Source organism: Onychostruthus taczanowskii, unplaced genomic scaffold (genome assembly GCF_017590055.1).
Source record: "Onychostruthus taczanowskii isolate IOZ18803 unplaced genomic scaffold, ASM1759005v1 scaffold30, whole genome shotgun sequence".
Taxonomy (NCBI): Eukaryota; Metazoa; Chordata; class Aves; order Passeriformes; family Passeridae; genus Onychostruthus; species Onychostruthus taczanowskii.
The window spans coordinates 3,514,296-3,537,986 of NW_024500350.1; the positions used below are offsets into that span (position 1 = coordinate 3,514,296).

Consider the following 23,691-nt stretch of genomic DNA (forward strand, 5'->3'; position numbering starts at 1 on the left):
GAAGTTGTTGTGGTCATATGGTAGAGCCAGTGTAAAATACAGGTCACTAGGGAGACCCCATTATTGCACTGGAGAACAAACAGTTTAACCAAGCTGCAGCTGCTTCAAACTATTCTGTGAGACTTTTGGCCGAATCCCTTCTGTGCATGTCTCCAGCTCACAAAGTTAGACCATGTCCTCTTTCCCTGGCTCTCCAATTCATGTGTTTTTATGGTCTTCTTATTGGCACAGCATAAGGAACTTGAGTCTATAACTCTCAGTAATGCCAGCAACCAGTGTAACTCCAAGAGTTTTCTTGTCCAAGTGATGATTAATCAGATTTAACAAGACTGACGCAGCACTCTGCTGAACACGACACTTTGATAAATGCTGCTCTCACAGCAGCTTACACCAGGGGCATTCCAAAGCACTCAGACTGATAGGAATTCTCCTGATGATTTCAAATATGCACTGAGTACCAGTACAGAGCAAACACAAGGCTTTTCATGACCTATCTGCATCAGAATCTTTCTTTCTGAGGAGGGATTTCTTTATCAGTGATTTTCTCAACCCTCAGCTGGGTTGAAGAAGATCTGAAGAATGTGGCATTGGATTTGTGCTGCTGCTGCCCAGCTCTGCTGGTTGGATGCAGAGCTATGCCAGGAACACATTCACACAATGGTGATGATATTTACTCTATCTCATTCTTTTCTGCCCTCAGAAAGCAAGCATGAGTGAGTGGGAGATGTCAGGACAGTGCACAGAGCAAACTCAGTAATGAAGTGAGTAGTATCTGTTTACTCCCAAAGAACCAGGAGACTACCCCAAAATAATAAATTTTGGGTTCAGGCTTTCTTAAAAGATGATTTTCTTCAATGGCAATCCAGTAATGCTCAATATTTACCCTAGCAGTTGTAAGGCAATATTTATTCTAACAGTCTTTGTAGGGATAACAGTAGATTGGATTTGAGTGGAAAGGAGATCTACACCCTTCCCTCTCCTCTATCCCAGAAGCAGCTCACAGTAAAATAACAATTTTTCTCCTTTGGGTAGTATTTAATTCAGTTGCTCAACTTTTGGGTGTATTTGGCATAAGTAAAATGACATTTTGGCCTGACTGGCATTTAGCAAACTCTACCTTTACCACATAAGCATGTCAATATATTATTTCCTTTAATTCCTTAAGTAGCTATTTTACATCAAAGAGTAAAAGAAAAAAAAAAGTAAGGTTTCATGGGCCATCAAGCTACATTACAGAGTATTAAAACAAATCCCCAAAGATTAGCCATTCCACTTTGGAAATTAAAATTATAATCTAAAAGTGGTCACTAATCACTTTTTATCAGACATCTTTAACGATTTTTCAATACACAATCATAGACATGTCACAGATCAGAGGCTAGGCACGCATTAATATGTTAGACATTCCCCATCCTGTTGCTGTTAAACACAGTGGGAATCCACAGGTAACTGCTGGAATTTGAGTAAATGTCAAGGTGTTCTGGAATGTCATCAAATTTCAACTGTATCAAAAAGCACAACAGTTTTAAAATCCTGCCACTGCCTATCTCAAGTGCCAGTCTTTCTGCTCTCCACTGAACAACTTTTCATTCACCTCAGCTGTAAAAAAAGTGACAAGAAATGCTAAAGACAGACTAACTAAGAAAAAGAAATTAACCCTAGACTTCAAAAGCCTGCTTAAACAATAGCTCCATTTTCTGTCCCTTTGCATTCGGCAACATTCTTGAATTTAGCATGGCATCACCTGCACTGGTGCTGAGTTGAAATGTGGTTGACAGTAAGAAATGACATGAGAGACATAAAATGGCCTATTTCCTTAGGTTAATTATTATCCTAAACAGGCATTTTGTATTATTCATCATATATTCATCATCATCCTTCTCCCTAGCACTATTTGTCAATGAAGTCAGAGTCTTGTGGGGACACCCAGAGGGGCTCAATCAATTCATGTGAAGTCAGTCAATAGAAACTAGTACAGTACTAGCAGGGTTAGTGTCACTACTCCAAACACAATTTCAACCATAAATCAGCATAAATGAGGTCATAATCCACTTAAAATGTTAACAGAGATATCTGTATTGAGTTTAAGTAATGTAATAAAAAATGGCATAATTTACCCTATTTTGAGTATCAACTAGCTCCAAGCTGCCCTGCCTCACATAAATCTGCATTAAGAATAATACAAGATTTGGACCTGTGAGCCTCCAGACCCTCAAGGCAGCTTTTTCATTACTTTATAGTTTGTCTAGGCAATTATCTCTGTGAAATGCAGTGCAAAGCATGACCATTCTGATTTGGCAGTGAACTGTGAGTCAGCTGTCTCTGACCTACCCAGAGAGGTGTGTACGCCCTGAGCAGCAGCATCTCTTTCTTTTTATATAATGAGTAGTAGAAAATATTTTGAGATATTAGACTACAAGGTATTGTAAAAGGAGAAAGTACTGCTTTAATAGCTTACATTTCTCCAGGCTTTGAAGTAAGAACCACAGTCACTCCTAATGGATGAGAACAGGACATGTTTCACTTACCTCCTACACATGCTGGTATCCTTTTATAAAAGGCTAATACAGAAATTTGTTAATACTTTTCCATGCATTGGTAGAGCTGGATGGTCTGTGATCCTCAATACACAAATTAATCAGCGCTTTAGGGGCTGGATGAATCCCCTAAGTTACATATGGTCCACAGTCAGATTAACAGTATCCTACAGTAACATAACAAAAATGAGATGAATTTTAGTGTTTGCTCTTTCCTCTCAAACAGACCTGTCTGGACTTCATGACAGAAAAGGTTCCCAACCTTCATTCTAAACCACAGTGAACAAGAAGACTGCTCTCCTTACAAGGCTGTGATATCTCTGCTGAGCAGGACACAAAAGCTGTCTTGTTAAGGATCTGATCTTCTTTCTCCTCTACTGCATCTGGTCAAATCCACAATGACTTCAACAGAACATGATGTGAACCCAGATCTCCACCCAACAATTATGAAGAACCTTATGGTTCCTAGGTGAGATGATCTGTTAGAACTTCAGCTGAAGCTCATAGTTGGAAGTGGAAAAGGAGGGGACTGGTTTTGTTTTATCCTTTGCTTAAGATGGCTGTTTGATGTTTTTTCCCTCACCCTGTCACTCAGGACTGAGCTTAGAGAGAAGGAGCTGCTGCTGAGACCCTCAGTGCTGAAGAAAACCCTCAAAGGCTCATTAATTGAAGCCAAGCGGCAGCGCCATGAAAGGCCAAGTCAGCCAGACTTCCTGGCAGTTCAAGGTACAAGTATAATGGATTTTTAGCACACAATTCAAACTCCCAGTATGTTTCAGTTTCATTCCCTGAATGTGTCTGAAGAGGTGGTGTCCCTTTTACTCAAATGTGCAAATGAAAGCCAGAGTCAGAGAAAGATTCTCTATCTTTTAGTAGACAACTGATAGCCCCAATGAACATTTTTACAGGATTTAGACTTGCAGGTCATTTGATACATATAAAATATTTCTCCCATTGAGCTGTTTCAGCTGTAAATACTCAGCACTTCTCCAAATCAGGCCTTGGAGGAAACTAGGAACAGACAATTAGTGAACACCATCAAAAAATTTGGTTAAAGTATGTTGCCAAGCAACATAAATTCTGCCAGAGACAGTGATGAAATTCTATTCTCTAGATAAGTCTTAAATTCCTCTGTGACTGTCTTTTCCTCTTCCTGCAACCCCTTGCTTTATTCACTGCATCCCACAACCTCTGCATTAAAAAATAACATGCTCAATTAGTGTCTTTTCCCACACAACTTCTGCAATGGAATTTCTAAAGTGTTAAGATAACTTTAGTTGTGAAGATGTACAAGTTCCTCACTTGCTTCTCATCTCATTTTTAAAGAAAACTTTAAAAAAAACCCTTTACCAAATAGCCTGATTTAGTACCTGCCAAGGTGATTACAAAATGAGGTCCTTCCAGTCTTTGTCCCTCACCTCTCTACTTTCTCAAACTAATTTTCTCCCCTTTTTCTGCTTCCACCATTCCATAGCTTCTCATTTGGGCACAATCTCCTCCACAGCAGGTGTCTGCTCATCTGCCCACCCCAGCACAACTGTCTTCACCCAGCCATTCCTAGTTAATAGCAGATCACAAAATCTAGCCTAAAGCCCTTCATCTGATAAGACGTAAGCTTTGGAACTTATTTTGAGCTTTCCAAGGAAATCTGTTTCCCTCAGATGCCAACTCCATTTTTCTCACACTCATATATGCAAATCTATGCATGTGTGTGATGTGGTGTGCATCTGTGGACATAACATTTGCAACCATAATAAATGTGAATCTGATTTATATGAAAGAACAGCAGATGAGATCAAGCAATGTGGGAACAACCCAGAGATGAGACACAAATGCTTCCTTTAAGAGTGGGTTACTGAAGAGCTCCTGGGAGTAGGAGAGGGGATATGCCTGGGGAAGTGAGTCCCTAGACTGGCAGCTGCAGCAATGAAAGGACACTTGAGGAGCATGAAGAGAAGCAGGGGACACAGGTATTGAGCTGAGCACTGCCTTTTTCAGCTTTTTTTCCTTCAAAGCTGCTCCATCTCCAGTTATCCCACGCCCTAGATTCAGGTGGAAACAAGTTGGGGAACTGCACTAGTAAGCAGCAAAATGTTGGAAAAAAGAACACAGAAATAGCCAGCAAAGAGAGATCCTTCATTTTAAACGTTCCTGACATAACAGGTAGAGGTTTAGTAACCTTCTGAGCCAGAGAATCTGCTGCATTAACCTAGAAATAACAGAACAATAATCCTTACTGCTCTCACCTCTAGGAAGAGGCAGTCTCTAGCTAGGATAACTCAGGTGTATATTTAGAAAGATCAGTGAAGCTATGCTGCCTTACTGTGTAGAATATAATTTAGGCTGCAGTAGCATCCAAAAGCTCCAATTAGGAGGGGAGTTCCATCCTGTCAGGCACCAGATGAATACCCACAGTCAAGCATGCCCTATTCCAGGGAGACAGGCCAGGCTGCCTTCATATGCTTCTAATTGGGCTCTCCTTGAAACTCATCCCGATTCTGCAACATTTGCAGATTGCAGCTGTTTGTTTACTTCACTGGCCTGGAACATGAGAATTACTTTAGTGCATCCCTTGTGGAATGCAGACCTTGCCAGCAGACTAAAGGATGGAACCCAGGGCCTAATGGTAAGTTATAAAACTTACCTTCGTCCTCCAGGCTCCAAATATTTGACAGGATCATCATTTTCTGTCTATCATAAAAAAAATTGATCTCAGCCTTGTAGGCTCAATAAACAGAACATTCACGTTTCAGACATCTTGAACTGCCTATGGGAAGATGATAGCTCCATCCAGATCTTTCAGGTGACATTCTGACCTTCCTCTCCTTTTGGGGAGGAAACCATGGAAAGAGAACAAAAAGAAGAGACGACATACATCCGTCTTCCTCATTTTTTGTTCTGCACATGAAATGAATTGAAATCAGCCTTTTCTGAAACAGCCTTTTGTAGTGCTTTTTTCATTGGGATATTAACATGTCATTTTAAACTCTTAATCTAATTGTGTTCAACAGTGCACAAATTCTGAGCAACTAAATATGACATGAGGTCCATAATGTCACCTTTAACTAAACAACTCTACGAGAGGAATCATTAAGCTCTTTTTTTTTTTTTTTAAAAAAAAAACCACAATGCACAAATTCTGAGCAACTAAACATGAGGTCCATAATGTCACCTTTAACTAAACAACTCTACGAGAGGAACCATTAAGCTCTTTTTTTTTAAAAAAAAAAAACACCAGTTTTGAGGCTGATAAAAGAACAAAAGCAAAGTCAAGGTCCCAACTTCAAATAAATTATATCCTATAGATAACAAGCAGAAGATTCTCTTGAGGACAGTGGGAACTAAAACCAACTGTTGCCTTTCTTCAGGAACAGGGATGTTAGGTAAGGCACAAGGGAAAGGAGGTCATATAAAACACTCGTAATATTTCAGCCTCACCAGATTTGTACCTGGGAAGGCTTTTACTGGCAAGCATCCGACTCTGTCAGCTCTTTGTTACATAGCGGATTTTATTCCACAGCTGAAGACCTTCAAAATAACAAAACCATGGAAAGGAAAAGCAGATTGACTTTTTGGCAGGAAGTCAATGTGCAAATACTAATGAAATAATCTCAGTAAGCAGTCAGACTCTTCAAAGGTCAACAGCAACACAGTGGAGAACTTCAGCATTTAAGTTATTAACACTTCTGTCTTCAATTATTCTGGCAGCTTCTGTGCTCTGAGTTTTAAAAAAATCAAGATTTGATGACTGAACAATCAGGGTCTCTACATCTCGATCTCTGTGACTCTTCAGACAAAGAGATTGTGTTGTTACTATGGGAGGTACCAGTCCAATTCCTAACTATTTAGGACCAGAACCAAAAGCAATTAGGAAAGTGGACTCTGATCAATGCTCTTTCTCATTTGTTTCTGGCGAAGTACAATATGGAACACCCAATCTCTGCTATCTTCCATTACCCGCATTCTCCCCATTAATCTGTATCTCATTCTTTTATCTGTATCTCCACTTTTCTACTTCAACCTTCACAACCAAATACTCTTTTTTCCCAGTAAGGGGGATCCCTCACTGATCTCCCCATGTTCTTCTTGTCTCCTTACTCAGAATTCAGGATTGGGGTGCCAGCAATGACAGACAATGGTGAGGAGAAAATTACACTCAGGAATGAAAGTCAATGACCTCAAACTGCCTAAGCTTTGAAATACTTTAGGTGAAAGTCACTTGTTGCCCCACAGTCCAGTTTTGGTAGAGTGAAAGTTAGTGGTGACAACTTCAGTGGTTTTACTGGGATCAGAAGCAAGACTCCTGGAAGAATTAAGCACCGCTTAAGTATTGCAGTTACTCAGTGGAGCACCTTCAATTCTCGCTTTAACTACTTGAAATAATGGAGCACTGATACATTTCCTATATTGCACCTTTAGGAAACAGGATCAGTCCTGCTGTGCTACTGACAAAAACCCCATCACTGGCATGTCAGTAATTAACAATCATTATAAATTAATTCTGTATTAATCCTGCTTAGGGACACAATTTCTACTAACTGTATACGAAGGAACACTTTATTCCACTCTTCACTATGCCACTCTTCATTTTATTGATGCTGGGGACTTAAAAAAATCTCTTTTTTTATATATAAAAACAGTTTTCTTGTTGCTACTTCAGATGGCTCCTTCATATTGCAAATCTCCCTGAGATTTTAAATTGCCAGGAAAAAATGTGCATATAAGGTAGACAATCCTCTTGTCTATGCTCTGAAATTGTACTGGAGACATTTAGATTGGTTTTTAATTGGATTCACTTCAGCATCTTCCAAACTAAACAAACTAAATTAATACAAACCAGGCTAACTTCATCCTAGGACTGCCTATACAGTATTTTGTAGGCCTTTATTGAAAGTGATATTTAATTTAAAATACCTTTTTATTCAGCCTTTGCTTTCAGAACATTAGAGAACAGAAAATCATAAACAACAAATGCAGAATTCTACGAGAGATTACTTAATTTTTATTCCTGGCTGTGCCTAGTTCAAACACAGAAGGGTTGTTTTCTTTCTGTAAAAATGGTAGGGGTAGATTTCATTTTCACTTAATGCAGTACTGCATTTGAGCTTCCTTATCCCTAACACGGGTCAACTATGAAATGAATGTGAACTAAATCCTAACTCTCCATGAATCATGGAATCAACAATAACTTAACCTTTCTGATCCAGCACTTTAGTAAAGAAAAGAAAAGCTTCAGAGGAACAAGAAGGGAGCACCAAGTTTCTGGTTATATTGATGTGTTTGGGATTGCCAGTCAGGCCCCATTAGTTCCAAAACAGAGAAAAAATGAGAATTCTTATCTGCTAGTTGGGTTTCTGCCTCTCTCCCCATCAATTTAGAAACATGTGGAAGGTGAATTCCACACTGGCACGAAGCCCTTTTGAGCTTCTTCAGCAAAGACACATCTAGGGTCAGACAGCCTCAGTGGAACATCTCTGTATTTCATCTCCTCAGAGCGTCACAGTTGGGGACAGAACAGCAAGAAGAGCTCAGCATTATAGAGAAAGTGACCTCAAGGCAAAGGAAAAGCAGCTCAGGTGACGTGGAAATGGAGGTGGGCCACTAAAGGCTACAGATATATAGGTTTTATGTCCAGCATGAAATCATTTAGGTAAAAGGGAAGAGCTGTTGACTATGACACTGCCAAAGCACAAATACAGCAAGTATGGAACATTTGGATATATGGACATTTTACTCAATCTGTGAGAATTTGCTTTTGTTCTTTTATCAGCCTCAAAACAGTTTTTAAAAAAGATGTCTATGAAGAGTTTAATGATCCCTTTCACAGAATTGTTTAGTTGTAAGTGGCAGTATGGATCTCATATCACATTTAGGGCTCAACATTTCTGCATTGTTGAAGACATGTAGACAAGGTGTTTAAAATAACATGTTAATATCCCAATGAAAAAAGCTCTAGAAAAGGCTATTTCAGAAAGGGCTGATTTGAGAGCAGATTCACTACTAGTGGCCACCAGGAAAATGTAAATTCATTTCAGATGCAGAAGGAAAAATGAGGGAGATGCACATACATACCTGGCTAAGTTAGAATCATTTCACCAAAGTATTTATAGTCTATAGCAACAGCTCAAAATCCACTGATAGTGAAAACTGAGTAGGAATAGCACAGTAAGTTCCAGGCTTCTAAGCAATCACTACAGTAACATAGTCTGTTTCCCAACATCTTTGCAGTCCTTGGAGAGGTGTAGATGCAGATTTAATGAGCAATGCCTACCATCTGTTAATATTGCCTCTAAGAGCAACTGAGAAAAAAAAACCAGGAATACCGAAAGTGCACGAGATGGCAGAAGCTTTAGAAAAATGGACCATCAATAATCAGGTTTTCTATGAATGACTGCTATAGAAACATATTCCCAAAATGAGCAGACTACATGTTTATTTTGCAGGAGTTACAATATTTAAGTCAGTCTTGAACCTGGATTTAATCAGGCAATAAACATTCAGGTTAACAGAGCTAGTGAGCATATCAGGCTCACCAAAATGCCTGGAAAAATGCCACATCCCAGGATCTGAACCTGCAGGATCCAAACTCTGGGCTCACCCCTTTGTTAATTAACTAGAACAGCTTTTTTGAGTTATGCTGATTTACATAAAGTATTGCCTATACAAGAAAGTAAGATAGTATTTCCTCATAGCTGATAGGACAAAACCTTCATTTTCTTCATCCAGTCATACACATTTCAGTCTTCAATTTCTTCTTCATCAAGAAAGCTTGCCAGAAATTCATTTAAGTGCTTTGGGTTTACTTCCAGAGTCCCAGTTTTATTTGAACACAATACTAAATCTGGACAGAAAGACATAACTGGAGGTCCATAGTTTGCATGATCAGGTATCTTTGGCCTACTTTACCCTACAAAGCTTTGTGACAAGAACAGATGTAAAAGCGCCTTGCAGTCCTTAATCAAGACATAATATGAAATGAGATAACCAGAAGGCAAAAGAATAAGCCAAGTCACCAGGGTTCAGAAACAAAGATGGTTGCATGAGATAAAGGGTTTATTTTAATCCTAGGAATTCCCTGGCAGAGTTTAAGTCAATTATAATGTTAAAGGCACATGACCTTGCTGTATGCTAGTATAAAGATGTAGAATACATTTGTAGTAATTTAATAATTATCAAATTTTACTAAATACTGACCCTTTGAATCAGAAATGCATTATTTTTTCAGTGATTTTAATGTTTTAATGGGTTATGCAAGTTACAAAGAAAGATTACTTCCATTTTCCAAACAGATTATTCCAAGTACAGTTAAAACACAAAACTATACTTTCTTCTGTTTCTTAACTTCTTCAGAGAAAACAAAGGCAAAAAACCCCTGCTTGTTTTATCACAGAAAGACAGGAATCAAAACCACATTCAGAACAAGATATAATTAGGTGATCATTCAACTGTGTTTCCTATTAAGGAGACAGTCACACTGAACTTTATTTAAACATTAAACCTTGTTGTTTAGACTGCCATTATTTATTCAATCAAAACAAAAATAAAACAGCCCTTCAATGTCATACAGACATTGTGTATGCCCACACCACTCTGGCAGGCACCAAGTACTCAGCTCCTTTCATCAAAGGAAATAATTTTTGAAAAATTGTATTTTGCATTCTAGAACTCAGAATCAGATTTTTCTTTCTTTAATTTTACTTTTAGCATGGGGCATGGCACCAAACTGCAAACACATGAAAGCCAAAAAAAATTCCAGTTCACAGTCTTTCATATAGAGGTGGTAAATAAGAGTCCAAATCAAACACACAAGGTGCTCCATCCTTCTCCCTGTCCCGTATAAAGGCATTCCTACAGAGTAAATGCCCCTCAAACTCTCCCATCCTCAATCAGTCTGGTTTCTTATACAGTCTATTCCCCCTGCCCTAACTTTTGTCTCACCCATACTGTACTGATGAAGACCTATTAAAACTCTTATTTACAGACCCCTGCTGAAACCCCAAACCACTGCACTGTAGTGTCCAAAGTTGCCTCATCTCTCAGTAGACAGATGACTTGTTTCATTACTTTCTTCCTCTTTGTTTTTGTTTTTTCTTTAAATTTGTACATTGTTTTTTACCTGGAGATTTTTTTTTATACCTGCACAGAAATTAAATACTGAAAGTAAGTCAACACATTGTCCCACTGTGCTAGATCTCTGCAAAAGGCCCTGGGCCCTGACACTCCAAATACTCTGCTAGTTTACCAAACATAATTCTGCAAAAGCTTGAGCAGCCATTTTGACTTTGGCCACATCCTCAAATGCCAGTAAAATCCACCTGTGGTGACAACCACCCCTGTTAATGGCAGACTGAAGGGACATTGGGGCTGTTTTAACAGTTAGGCAGAGGTGTCCACAAAGTAAAACCAACATTTAATTTCTGTACTTCTTATTTTAGCTTCTGTACTTCTTATTTTAGCTTCTACTAATGCCAGCTCGTATCTAAACAATGTAACCCTTTCTTCATCCACATTTATTAGAAATGGTACACACTCTTAGTGTGCTATAGAATAGGGGAAATAAAAAAGCATAAAGTTCACTTCCATTCAAGAACAGCCAAGATCAGTCTCAAAGAGCAATAAATAATAAGATACTGCTAACACCAAACATGAAGAAAGACAGTTAAAACTGTTACAAATCCATATCTCTCAGTTACTTAACAATCTATCGGTTCAGTCAATTTAAAAGATCTAGGAACAGGGGCTTAGTGGATTAGTAACAACAGACCATTAATCTCTGCAGCCTCAATTTTAATCCAGCAATAACCAAAGTGATTGAAAATCATTCTGACACGTGACTAGTAAAGACCCTGAGCATGGTCCTCTCCCATACCTTCATCCCCACTGCAGAGGTCATGGCACCTTTCTAATGGGACTATTTACCAAGGGACCTCTGCTTAATGTCTAGCTAAACTCCAGGCCAACACTTATGGCAGAGTAATTCCTCTGCACACTATCTCCCTGAATTAACAGCTGATTTTGAAGATTTTATTTTGTATTTCATTTCAGCCTGTATCAGCAAAGCTTTCTTTCCTGGAAAAACGTACAACACAAAGTTGTTGAAAACAAATATTCATTTTCTACACAAGATTTTAAATAAACACGTAAGAATTGATGACTGTCATCCTAGGCAAATGCCAGGAGATTATTTCTGTACAGTTTATATAATATCAGTGAAAGTTACATCCAAAAAACTTGAGTTTTAAAAAGAATGCACTAGTATTACATTATATGCTCGGTTTTTAAATATAAGAGTGCTTTATTTCAAAGATATTAACTTCTGGAGTATTCAGTGACTAGAATAAATTCTTAAATGACCAGTAATGTGACAATATTAAGCAATCCAGACACATTTCATCATTTAGTCCTCCACAACAGTTATCAGCATATCAGTAAAGAAGCCATTGAAAGAGACACCTTGCAAAAAGGATTTAAATTCAGCTACCTGTGGCCTGAAATCTGAGCCACAGGCTCTGAAAAGGAGCCTGAAAAGGGAGGATTAAAAATAAGATGCTGACTATCTTGTAGTCGGAAACACTGTTTTATTTACTGCAAAGTAAATAAATATTTAAAAACATAAAAAGACAGCAAACACAGAAGGTCCCAGTCACACAGAGCAGAGAACTAAAAACAGGAGAGTTCTGAGAGTTACTTGCTGCTGTTTGTGAAGTATTAAGTAGCACCAAAGTAGGACAAGGGCTGGAGGAGAGAAAGGAGAAAGTCTGCAAGCTTTGTGCCCTTTGGTAGATATAATCCAAGTACATAAATATGATGTAAATGTATTGCAGAGACGTTCAGCTGTTTTTATAAATAGTACAAGAATTTTTTGTGTGTGGTAGAAATTGATTCATAACACTATAAATGAGCCTTACCTCATTTAAAACATGAGGAACTTTTCTGCTGACACAGACTGAATATGCCACTAGCAGTGGAGAGGACACATTTGCCCTGCTTGGTCCCAGACAGAGGAACAGATCCTCAAGTATTTTATATTTTCCCCCCAAACAGTTTTCTCTCAGTCTGACTAAATTCTGCCAGCTGCTTGCACAGAACTAGCATGAGGTGTCCCAAACATCTCTGTGGGTACCACCTGGTCCACACATGAGTCTCCATTCCACTGAATGTCCTCTTTATGTCAGGACTTGAGGTCAAAGAGAAAATGAAAATCTGTGCTGGGAAGAAAGTGGAACAGAAATTCACATATAAAAAGCATTGCATATTACAATTCCCCTCTTGTAATTTCACTTTTTAGTCTTCTGGTTTGTGTTTACTATTGTGGAAGATGGTGTTTGTCTCTTTCAGGGCATCCATATAGTGAGAATTAACAAAATACAATCCAGTTTATATGAATTCTGATTGTACAGTTTCTCTTCCTGTGTTCATCACCCTAGAAAAGCCTGTATCTCTGCTTTACTACATAAAGAACTGAGATTATCTTACCCAGTTTAAAACCTATTTTCTATACAACTGTACAATTTAAAGAGAGATTATGAAAATTTTTGCTCATCTTAGCTGGGCTTTTCCTAAGATTTTGTATTATTCAGGTATTATACCACTGCTACTCCTTGCTTCAGCAAAGCACTTCAGCACATCCTTAATCTAAGTAGTTTTATACAATTACATGTTAAGACTCAGATTCAGCAGAACACTTAAACACGTCTTTTAAGTTTTGCATTTTGCTGAATCTGGCTGTTATATATCAAAATAAATGCAAAGAGGATAACTCGGTTTTTAGCTTTTATACTTATGCTACCTAATAAAATAAATAATATTATTTATTACTGTATTTTCCATCCCGTTTCACAGTGAGCTAAATACCTGTGACCCTACAGCAAAGGCAAAACTGCAGACTGGCAAAGATGAATTGTTAACAACTTGAAGAGAGTGCTGGGGGGCTACTGAAGATAAAAATTATGCATCTGCAGATAACTTGAAATTCCAGTTGGAATTACTGCCACACAGTACCCTCAGGATTGTCTGGGCAAGCAAGAGGAGACTGTGGAGTCCTTATAGATTACTTTGTTTCCTAGCAGGTACAAAAACCAGCATGACAATAAGGTAATGCTTATAATATGAATGTGAACAAAAAAATATCCCAAAACACCACAAATGTTGAATCCAGGTGATTATAATGCAAAATAAAAAATGGGAGGAGTTAGACATGATGGGCAAAATGCCCTGGGGTGAGGTTTCACCCTCAAAACAAATTCACTTATGTGTTCACAGTATATCCAAGAATTCCAGCAGTATAGAAAGGAACCTGTTGGGCTGCTGAGAGCAAATTTCAGAGAGAAAATTTAGGACCAAAATCTCTGGTGCCCTTTACTGTGTGTTGTCACCTACACCCACACTGAGGGGATGTGAAACACGAGGCAGCAAAGTGCTGCACTTGGAGGAACCCACTCATTACTCACAGCCCAAACAGAACCAGAAAAAGGCCAACGGAGTGAATCTCAGTAATTTAAACAGAATTTAAATAAAACACATTTATGGAAGAACCTTGCCTGGATCTGAATTTTTCCTTAATATCATGCTAACTCCTGAAAACCCATTTAATTCTAATTGATTTAATTCTTATGTATACCATAACTGTATCTCACAATATCTTCACTGCATGTATGATGAGGAGAAAAAACACCTTGTAGTAGAAAGGCAAAGAGAGAAGGAGGATCCGGCCCATGAGGGGGACACACACTGGGGCCCTCTGTGACCCTGCACTCACTGAGGGGATCCAGCCCCACTCCCTGAGCAGAAACACAGGCTAAGGGCAATCCTTGTGTTACAAGGCAGAAACGAGAGTGAAAATGGACTGCAACTACTCAAAGTCTTGCTGACTGAGTTTCCATGTGACATGTTATCTCATCTCCATCTGTGAAAGTGCGGTCAACACTGTATTCCCTGCACACTGCTCAAAGTTCTGACACCAAAATTTTTAAATTTCTTTTTAAACTAAAATGTAATGCAAAGCTCTTTCATTCATACCTTTCATTCTTAGAAAAACCAAGACAAGCAGTCCCATTCAGAGAACTCTCCTGCAGCAGGTGTTTATACACACCCCAGCAGGAGGATTAAGACCAGCATGGGGTCAGTTGAACTCCTTTCCTTTCCAGCAGTGGGGACAAACACAGGGTCACTCAAACACCTTTCCCTTCCAGCAGCAGCAGCCCTTCTCTTCCATAACTGCTGCTTCCCATGTGGGAAACAGCAGGCCTCAACTCCAAGTCGTGTGGCATTCCACTGATGTAGAAACAAAGAGCTCATTCTGCATAAAATTTCACTCCCCGGAACACTACTGAAGTACTGCGCTTTTTTACCAGCAGGTATAAATTTTCAGCACCACCTTCTTCCTGAAGTTTCTGTTCTCTGCCATGATGGCAAGTGCGAGTTAATGCTTTTTCTAGCAGCCCAGGAATGTCAAATTGCCAAACAAACTTCAGCTGTGGCAGCAGGAACCCTTCCTGACCTGCTCCCTTAGCCACCCAAACACCATCCTCCTGGGAATGGTAGGGTTTGCTGGAGGACATAGCCACTTCAACATCACTTCAAACACTTGTTTTCCATGGTCACACGTACAAAAGACCCTTCACTGGCACTCATTATCTTTTTCTTTTAGCATTAACAATCCATAGGAGTCCTGCTGGCAAAGCAAAAAATCCTGTTAGGATTATTCCTGAAGCAGAACAGGGCTGTATAGTAGTCAACAGCAAGAAGGAACTTAAATTGGAAACAACCCACAAAAATGACAAGAGGATGATTTTTCAGAAAACACATTTCCCTCTAAATTCATCTACTCAAATGCTATTTCCAAAACATAGAGATGTCAACACATTTAGAGGGGGAAAAAATGGATAACGTTGCTTAGCTGCCTCCTCCATGCATGTGCTTAGAAGCTGCTTTGATCGACTCAGTGCACGATTCTTTCCATTCCATACTTAAAGCTTGACCAAGTTAAGGACTAATGATAAAGGGAGGGAAAAAGACTGTATGCTTATTTTAGTATTTTTCTAAAAAGTACATCCTAATTAGTTATTTGTGGCTTACAGCTACTGTGGTATTTTTCTGGCAACAATATCAGAAAAGTTAAAAACTGTGGGGCATTTAAGTTTAATGCTATTTTTACTACAGAAATACAAAAGTAACAGATTCATAAATTCAAAACAGAAATGTTTTCATGCGGAAACATACATCTGACAATGAAAGTATTTCTTTACTTTCGTTCTGACCACTGATTTCAGAATACAATGTATGTGGAAACTGATCACCTTCCATTTTCCAAGATGAGTAAAAGTAAAAAAGTATTTTATGGCTGTGATCCTGAAGGGTTTTATCTGGCAGTCTACAGGAGCACAGACATCTGCCATCTAAAGCTTTTCTCATTGCTGACAGTTCAATTTTTGCAATTTTAAGGCCCAAGTCTCAGTAACACCAAAGCCATTTGTAACATTTTTGGGAGTTGCAAGGACTTTTAGGGTGGATGTAAATATAGGTTACCTTTACCTCAACTATCACCTGCTAAGCACTACATGAGAAATTCTGCCATATTGGCAAATTGGAAGTTTGCACTTATGAACACCCATGTGTATGAATGAGGCACAACATCACCAAAAAGGCACTGCACAGGATATAGGTCTACCACGTTTCAGCCCTCTATTTTCATGACCATAATAACTTGCTATTTTATCTCCAAGAAATGCCATTAAAAGACCCTTGGCAGCTTTTAAACTATCAATTGTTAAAACCAGTAATAAAATACTTTACTACTTTGAATTCAACTGTAAATAGGTTTGGCTGTAAAGCCTCGTCTCTCTCAAATGCCAGCAAATGCCAGATTATTATCCTTTGAAAAATATTATTTCCCATTTATTTACAAATAATGTTTCAATTTATTTACTACAGTGCAATTTTTTTGCTAAATGTATTTTCTGATTGCATTACAATGGAAATGCAGACCCATTGTACAGTGTTGCCTCTAAACAAGCCAATTACAATTTGATCCCTATTTCCTATTCCTCCCAACATGGTGTGCAGTAATGATAAAAACAAGACATGATCAAAATAACACTTATCACAGTATTTCAGTATTGTCCATAACTGACTGTCATCTAGTTTTGTCTGCTGCTTGAGCTGGTAATGAGATAATGATGGAACAGTTTTACATAGTTCTCTATTAACAGCCCAGATGGGCCAATCATCCCCTTCAGTCTTTGCCATGTTAAGTTTAGTCATAAACAATCAGCAATGATGAAAACAGCAACTTTCTCCTCAGCTGAATTACCACCTTTCAACCAAGAAAGAAAGTGATATTTTGACCAATAGCAACAGAGAAAAAACCAATCTTTTACAGAAAGCAGGGATTCTTTGTTCATTCATATGCAAGAAATATTGAAAATGCAAATGGAAACCCATTTCAATCCTTGCTATATTTAAAATCTAGCTGTTGTAGAACTAAAAACTGAGAACTTTCCAAAAATGTCAAGGGCAAAACTTCTTGATAGCCTCAGCTGCATTTTAAAGAGCACCCTTAAACTGAGAGCACTAAATTTGAGTGGGGTTTGATTCCTTATTTTAATAATTTTATATTAAAATTTAATTGGAGGCTTGGTATCTAGTTCAACTGGATTACAATGAGGCAACACAACGAAGTGAGGAGGTTTGAAAACTGGGTATCTACTTCACTGACATTTGGAAATGAATAGAAGCAATAACCAGTTTCTTTCCATCCAATAACCAGTTTATTGGATGGAAAATAGCACAGCATAATATGTGCCAAAACTATTCATAAACATTACCTTCTCCTATCTTAACATAAGCTAAAAATATGTGTGTTGTTCCAGCACTTTAGTGCCTATCTGGTCTAGTTGTAAAGCTAACAATAAAAATAAATAAAATTATAAAAAATACAAGATGCACAAAAAAAAGGTAAAAGCAGACATTTACAGAAGACTACAAAGGCTACTTCCATAAAATTTTCAAGCAGAAACATCTTCACACCTTTTGAGAAAGTGGAAAAAAAAATCACTAAAGTGAGAAAGCATTCCAGAGCTGAGGAACTGAGAGTCTCTGGGTCCAACCTATGGTCCCTCCATTCTGTCAATGTGAGCAGACAGACTGAATCCGTGGGGATTTTCAGTAACATCAACAAACCTCACACAGGCATGAAGGTTTGCACACAGACATGAGGCTCTGGGGATAGTATTAAAGCAGGAAAAAATACTGTAATAGGTAAAGTTCTTAGTTACCAGAAACCCTCTACGTGTTACACCTTTCTTTTATATATAGGCACTTTCATATATATGTGTGTGTATATATAAATATATATATACACACGTATGTGCTATGAATAATTCCTTCCCCTAGAATATTACATATCTTACTTAAAGTGACAGACAAAGCTGTTTCTGTGACACTATTTGAGGATAATTAACACAGTTTCAACATTTTTGTCCTAACATAATGAATCATTCACTGTTCTAATGTTGGACATTAGAGCTTTGATATTCTTGTCGTCTACAAGAACAGTTCTGTTTGAATTATCTCAGGTTGTGTGACGTTATGAGAAGAAGAGTTATCAGACTTAACAGACCATGATTCCGCAGGTAATTCCAGCCCTGGCATAATTTAGAGTTCCTATAGGGCATCTCTGTGTTACGCCAAGTAATCAGAGCTCAGAGACTGCAGAAGCTTCAAGACAGAAAATGAAGTGCCAGTGTGCTCCAAATCCACCTCCAGTCCTCAGTGCCAGGAGATGCCATATCAGATGCTCAACACACAGTGGAATTCCTGGATGGGTGAAGGGTTTTTTACACCATCTCAGTTGTTCAACATACATGATTTATGGCACTTGTGTGCTGCCAAACAGGCCACAGAAGTTGCATCATAAAAGGGATTTTGCCCCATGTGCCTTGACAGCATGGCAAAGGATGAAAATACTTCCAAACAACAAGACAGCTTTCATCCATATTAGTTCCCAGAAGCCAAACCAATTAGGGGGAGTATATCAATTCATAGGAAGGCACAAATATGTTGACCATGTAGTTTTAGAAATCATTTTGTTGATGTATTAATAGAAAACATACATGGAAACCTTCTTAACAACTTCACACAACTTAATTTTCTGATTTAACCAAGAATCCTGCAAAGTTTTGATAACAACTTCCTAGCTTTTTTTTTTTCTTGAAATTGATTGCTAATATTTAAATTCACAAAAAGCCTTCCGTATGGTTCATACAAATGATTGTGTAAGCAAAGGTGACAGGCACCTGAGAACACTGATGCTAATTCATATTTGGTGGTATTATTACTCAGGAAGGAAATTCTGGACATCATATAACAACTACTATTTTCTTTGTATGTAAACAGTGTAATTCTTGTGCCAGGAGTACCTGCATCTTCAAAGGAACAACACCTAGTGGGGGCTTATTCCAGCATTCTGTCTACAGAACATCTTCACTTCCTCTGCTCTGTGTTCCTTCTATGCTGAACACTATCATTAAAAGGACAAAACCTCAAAAGTCATAATACAAATAATGACTATTTTTCCCAGAAACTACAAGTCAAAGGACTAAAAATATGACTTTGAAGGAAAGCAAGGGCTTTCATTTCTGTCTAAAGGACAGATACAGTTTTTGTGGTCCTTCAGCCTGTTTGTATTTCTCATTTGCATCTGCACAAGGAAACTAGATTTTCTTTTCAAACAAGCAATTCCAAGCAGCAAAAGCCTTAACTCAGAACGCCAAGAAAATAAAAATATTGTCCCTAAAGTTCACAGATAAATTATTTCCCAAACACATGGAACGGCCAGTAATTAAAAAAAAAAACCCAAAACAATCTCTAAATCTCAGTATAATTTCTTCCAAAACAATCAATCTCTCATACACACAAATAACTGACTCATAAAAAAAATTAAGTATAAAATATTTTGAAAATATATATATACCTCTTTTTAACAGATTACATTACTTTCCATATACAAAGTCTCCAAGAAATTCATGAATGTAAGACACCAAAAAGTTGACTGTATACTTCATCGTTACTTATTTTAAATAAGAAACACAGCACAAGTGCTACATTCAGCATAATTTATACTTAAATGTTATATACACAGGAGAAGACATAACACTGAACCTGTGTTTAGTAAGTTTATTAATAATGATTAAAGAACTTAACAGTGTTCAATTCAGTGAATGACATTATCCCTTTGAAGAGCAGGCCCTAATCCAAATAACCACTGGAATTAGCAGGAGGAAGATCACAGGGTTAAACAGACACTGAACCAAGCATTTGCTAACGTTCAGGAAAGATCCACGTACAGCAAACCTGTCTTCAGTCTTCACTGATGAAACAACTGAATAAAAAAGAAAAAAGGAAAAAAAAATACTGCCACACTCCTTAACTCACATTCCAGTAATTTGCAGCACTAGTGCTCAACTAGTGAGTTTTTAAAGTAACATGTTGAATGAATGACCAGTGCTGAAGTGCTAAAATGCAATCTGCAATCCTGTGCTGAGGCAATCCTTTAACAGGCTTCGTGACATCTCCTACTCGCACTGTTATCCAGATATTCCAGCTAGATAATTTGCTACAAAACCCACTGTAAAAAGGATGGCAGAGGCAACACACAGAGCATTAGTGCCAGTCAGATATCTACAGATCTTAATCCTTTTTACTAAGACGACAGATAGTGAGGATTCCTGAAAAAAAACCAAAATCCCCAGGCAAAGGAAAAAGAAAACAAGGCTGAAGCATGTATACAGTCTCTGTGTGGTCAAAATGATCTGAAACCACAGTTTTAACCATGTGGCAGAAGCATCCCACCATTCACTTATTCCCTTTATTCCCTCCCAAAAAAAAAAAAAAAAAAAAAAAAGAAGAGAAAAAAAACAAGCAGACATGGTGTGAGTGTGTACAGTATCAGGTATTAGTGCTAGAGGGAGATGGAGAGCGATGGGAGCCCCTGCAGGACTGATCCCACTGGTTCAGAAGCCTGGGCTCCCCTGTCTGAAGAGGAAAGGAGGGCAGGAGCTCAAGGAACGCTGACAGCTAAATGCAAGGCATAAGTAGCTGCACAGAATGGGACAGCTTCTTTCTGTCTCAGGATATTACTGTCACAATGGCAAAGAGAGCGATGAGCTGCAGCTTGCTATTCCCACTGTGGTACTTTAAAAAGTACCTGATTGAGGAGCACTGGACAAGCGGCACATCACACTGAGCTAAATAGGTAAGTGTGAGATTTCAATGACAAGAGGCAGCAGGTGTTTCTGTTATAAAAAGCTAGAGAGCGAATTTTTCTGATGGTACCAACGGGCAAGAGTGGAAGGTCAGCCTGGGGTGCTGGCAGTGTCACCCGGGTGCCTGGTGGCAGATGGTGCCAGTCTGTAGGGATAAAAGGAAGGCTGATGCACACCGTGGGCTGACAGCGATGTTATTTGCTCAGGAATAAAGGAGCTTTGGGGCAGGTACAGGCAGGACAAATTAACAGGGATGCTGAGCCCCCAGCGTTCATGTGTGCCCCAGCCCAGGGGCTGGAGGGGTGGATAAACTGGGAGATGCTGCAGGAAACGCAGTGGGGCTCACAGCTGCCAGGGGGGGATGCTGCAGGTGCTGCTGCCTGAGGGCTGTGGCTGGGACACAGCCCAAGCCAATCTCTGCATGGTCCCAGGAGAGCTTTGGAGCTGCCTCTCCCTAAGGACATCCAGGCTGAACACTGAAATGGCCACCAGGACCCTGGATCTCCCTCCAGCAGTGCCTTGCTTGTGCTGCTTGTGTTCCCATTTCTGGACTTATGCAATGGCTGGAGGGCAGAGGCAGCCTGTGGGAAGTGGAGCAGTGGGAGATGCAGGCATCTCCCATGGGGCAGAACCCATGGGGTTCCCTGAAGTGTCCCAAGTAGAAAACTGGCCACCTCACTGCTCCTGCCTCCCACAACAGAGTTATTCCAGCATGACCAACATGACAAATTAACAAGGGAGCTAGGGCTTTTGCAGTCACAGAGAATGTTTTTCCCCAAGAATAAATTGTTCAAATCCTTTATGCTAGACAACTAGCCATGCCTATTCATTAACTGGACAAGCTCTGGTGACAACTGAAATGACCTGACTTTCTACATATTGAAGGGAGAGCAATCTTTGCAAGCTTAAAATAAAGCTGTAAATCCCAGCCAGCACAGAGGCTCCCTAAATGGGGCTTTTTTTTTTTTTCTTTTCTTTTTTTAAGAAAAAGAATAATTTTCAGAGCACAGACACAGTAAGGCTCATTTTAAAAGCACAGACACTTTACTGTTATCCCTCCCTTTGCAGACCCGGAACTGTGGCACCAGAACATGACAATTCCATCAACAACCCACAGGATCTGCATATCAGCCAAGTTTAAGAACTTCAAGAGATATGAAATTCTGGGATCATGGCAATGTTGCAAATAATTATCACTATCAGGTACACCGGGAATTATATGCATTTCCTTTATCAGTACACCGTATTGTCTACTGCAACCAATGAATGATAATTAAGACACACGTATTGGAATTAAGGGGGAGAAGGAAATTATGAGAGTCGATTTCCGTCACAACCCACTCACAGTACATCATTCATGGATTTTTCAACTACAGTTTTGACCTGGGTTTAACTGTTCCTTACCCCTTAATAAGGGGACACCTGGGAACCCCGTACGGTACCTCCCCCGCTCCCCTGCCCTTTCTGTGCTCGCTGCGTACCTGAAATGCAGACGATGAAATTCGCTTGCAGAAGAAAAAGCACCTCCCAAACAATTTCCATCCTCCGATTCTCATGCCAAGTGCATCCCTCGGCGAAAAAAAATAACAAAGATCAATATCGCAGTTTGAACGATCCCAGCAAATTTCCTTTCGGACTTGCAGACTGTATTCCCCAGATGTGCTGACAACACATGTCCGAGCTCTCTCTCCGCACGGCTCAAGTGAGATCCCTTCCCTTCCTTCGCCCTCCAAAAAAGACCACGAAGCCAACTGCCAACACCGGGCTCTTCCTCCTCGAGCGAGAAAAAACTCCACCAGATTTCCCAACACGACATAGACTACAAACCCCAACCGATCCGATATCCGGAGAGTCTCTATTCCAGGGACGGCCAGGCGCAAATTAACCCCAAAACTCTTTGCACGTCTCAGCGGGGCAGTGCCGGCATGCCGGGCAAGGAGGCGGCGGAGGGAGGGGGATTCCCCTCCTGTTGCTGCTGCTGCTGCTGCTGCTACAGAATGAGCGGAAAGAGATTAATACCGGCGGCAAGCCCCGCCATCCCCGCCGCGCTCGGAGCGCGCAGCCCCGGCTCCCCGGCCCCGCCGCAATCCCGGCGCGCCGCGGCGGCTCCGCCACGCGACTGCAGGGGTCGGGCTTGCCCCGCGCACCGAGCGCCCTGCCCCGGGATGCACCCCCGCAGCCCCCCGCAAGTGACAACGGGGCTGGATGGCAGCGGAGGAGGGTGTGAGTGTGTGTGCGTGCGTGTGTGTGTCCCCCCAATGCGAACGGCACAAGTGCGGAGTCCGCATCAAGTGCGGCTTGTGCGCATCGTCCGGCGGCTTGGCTGAGGACGCCAGTATTTTAAAACTTATTTAAACAAGAAGGAAAAGAGATTCAGACCCGAACTTCTGTCGGGTTGGTGGCGGAAGGGCACCGGGAGGCTCCAGCCGAGAGTTAGCGAAGTGCCCGTGCTGCAGTGCATATCTGATAGCGTTCCCCGGGTACCACAGTTCTGCGTATCTTCCCCTCCCTCCCCGGCCAAAAAAAAAAAAAAAAAAAAAAAGAAAAACAAAAAGCAGCGCCAGTTTCGGGGGCAATCCCTCACTTACCCCAAATATCCTCCCGGTTTTTATCTCTCCCAGCTCACCGGACGTGCCGGTCCAGCCTGCAGTCCCAAAAACAAATCGAGGTCAAGCTGCGAGCCGCCGGCTGCCACCGCCTATCTCCACCTCAGCTGTCGGGAGGTACCATAGCTGCTCGCAGCTCCCCCTGCTCCCGGACCACGGCTACTCCGCCATGTCCCCGGGCTGCAGCCGGTGCTGCGGGGGCCGCGAGCGGCAGCTGCGGGCACGGCGGGGCTGGGGCGGCGGCGCGCACGGGCGCGGGCTGGGGGCGCGCTCCGCCGCGGAGGC

The 23,691-nt window shown here is 40.3% G+C and overlaps 1 long non-coding RNA gene across 1 annotated transcript in view; it reads right to left on the reverse strand.

Moving 5' to 3' along the window:
* Positions 1-23,567, reverse strand: part of LOC121338346 — a 74,112-nt gene extending 50,545 nt beyond the window's left edge. The window contains exons 1-2 of the long non-coding RNA XR_005953020.1: positions 23,389-23,567; positions 22,282-22,790 (exon numbers count right to left, since the gene is read on the reverse strand). This is a non-coding gene — a long non-coding RNA (uncharacterized LOC121338346). The remainder of the gene's footprint in view (positions 1-22,281; positions 22,791-23,388) is intronic.
* Between the last annotated feature and the right edge of the window lie 124 nt (positions 23,568-23,691).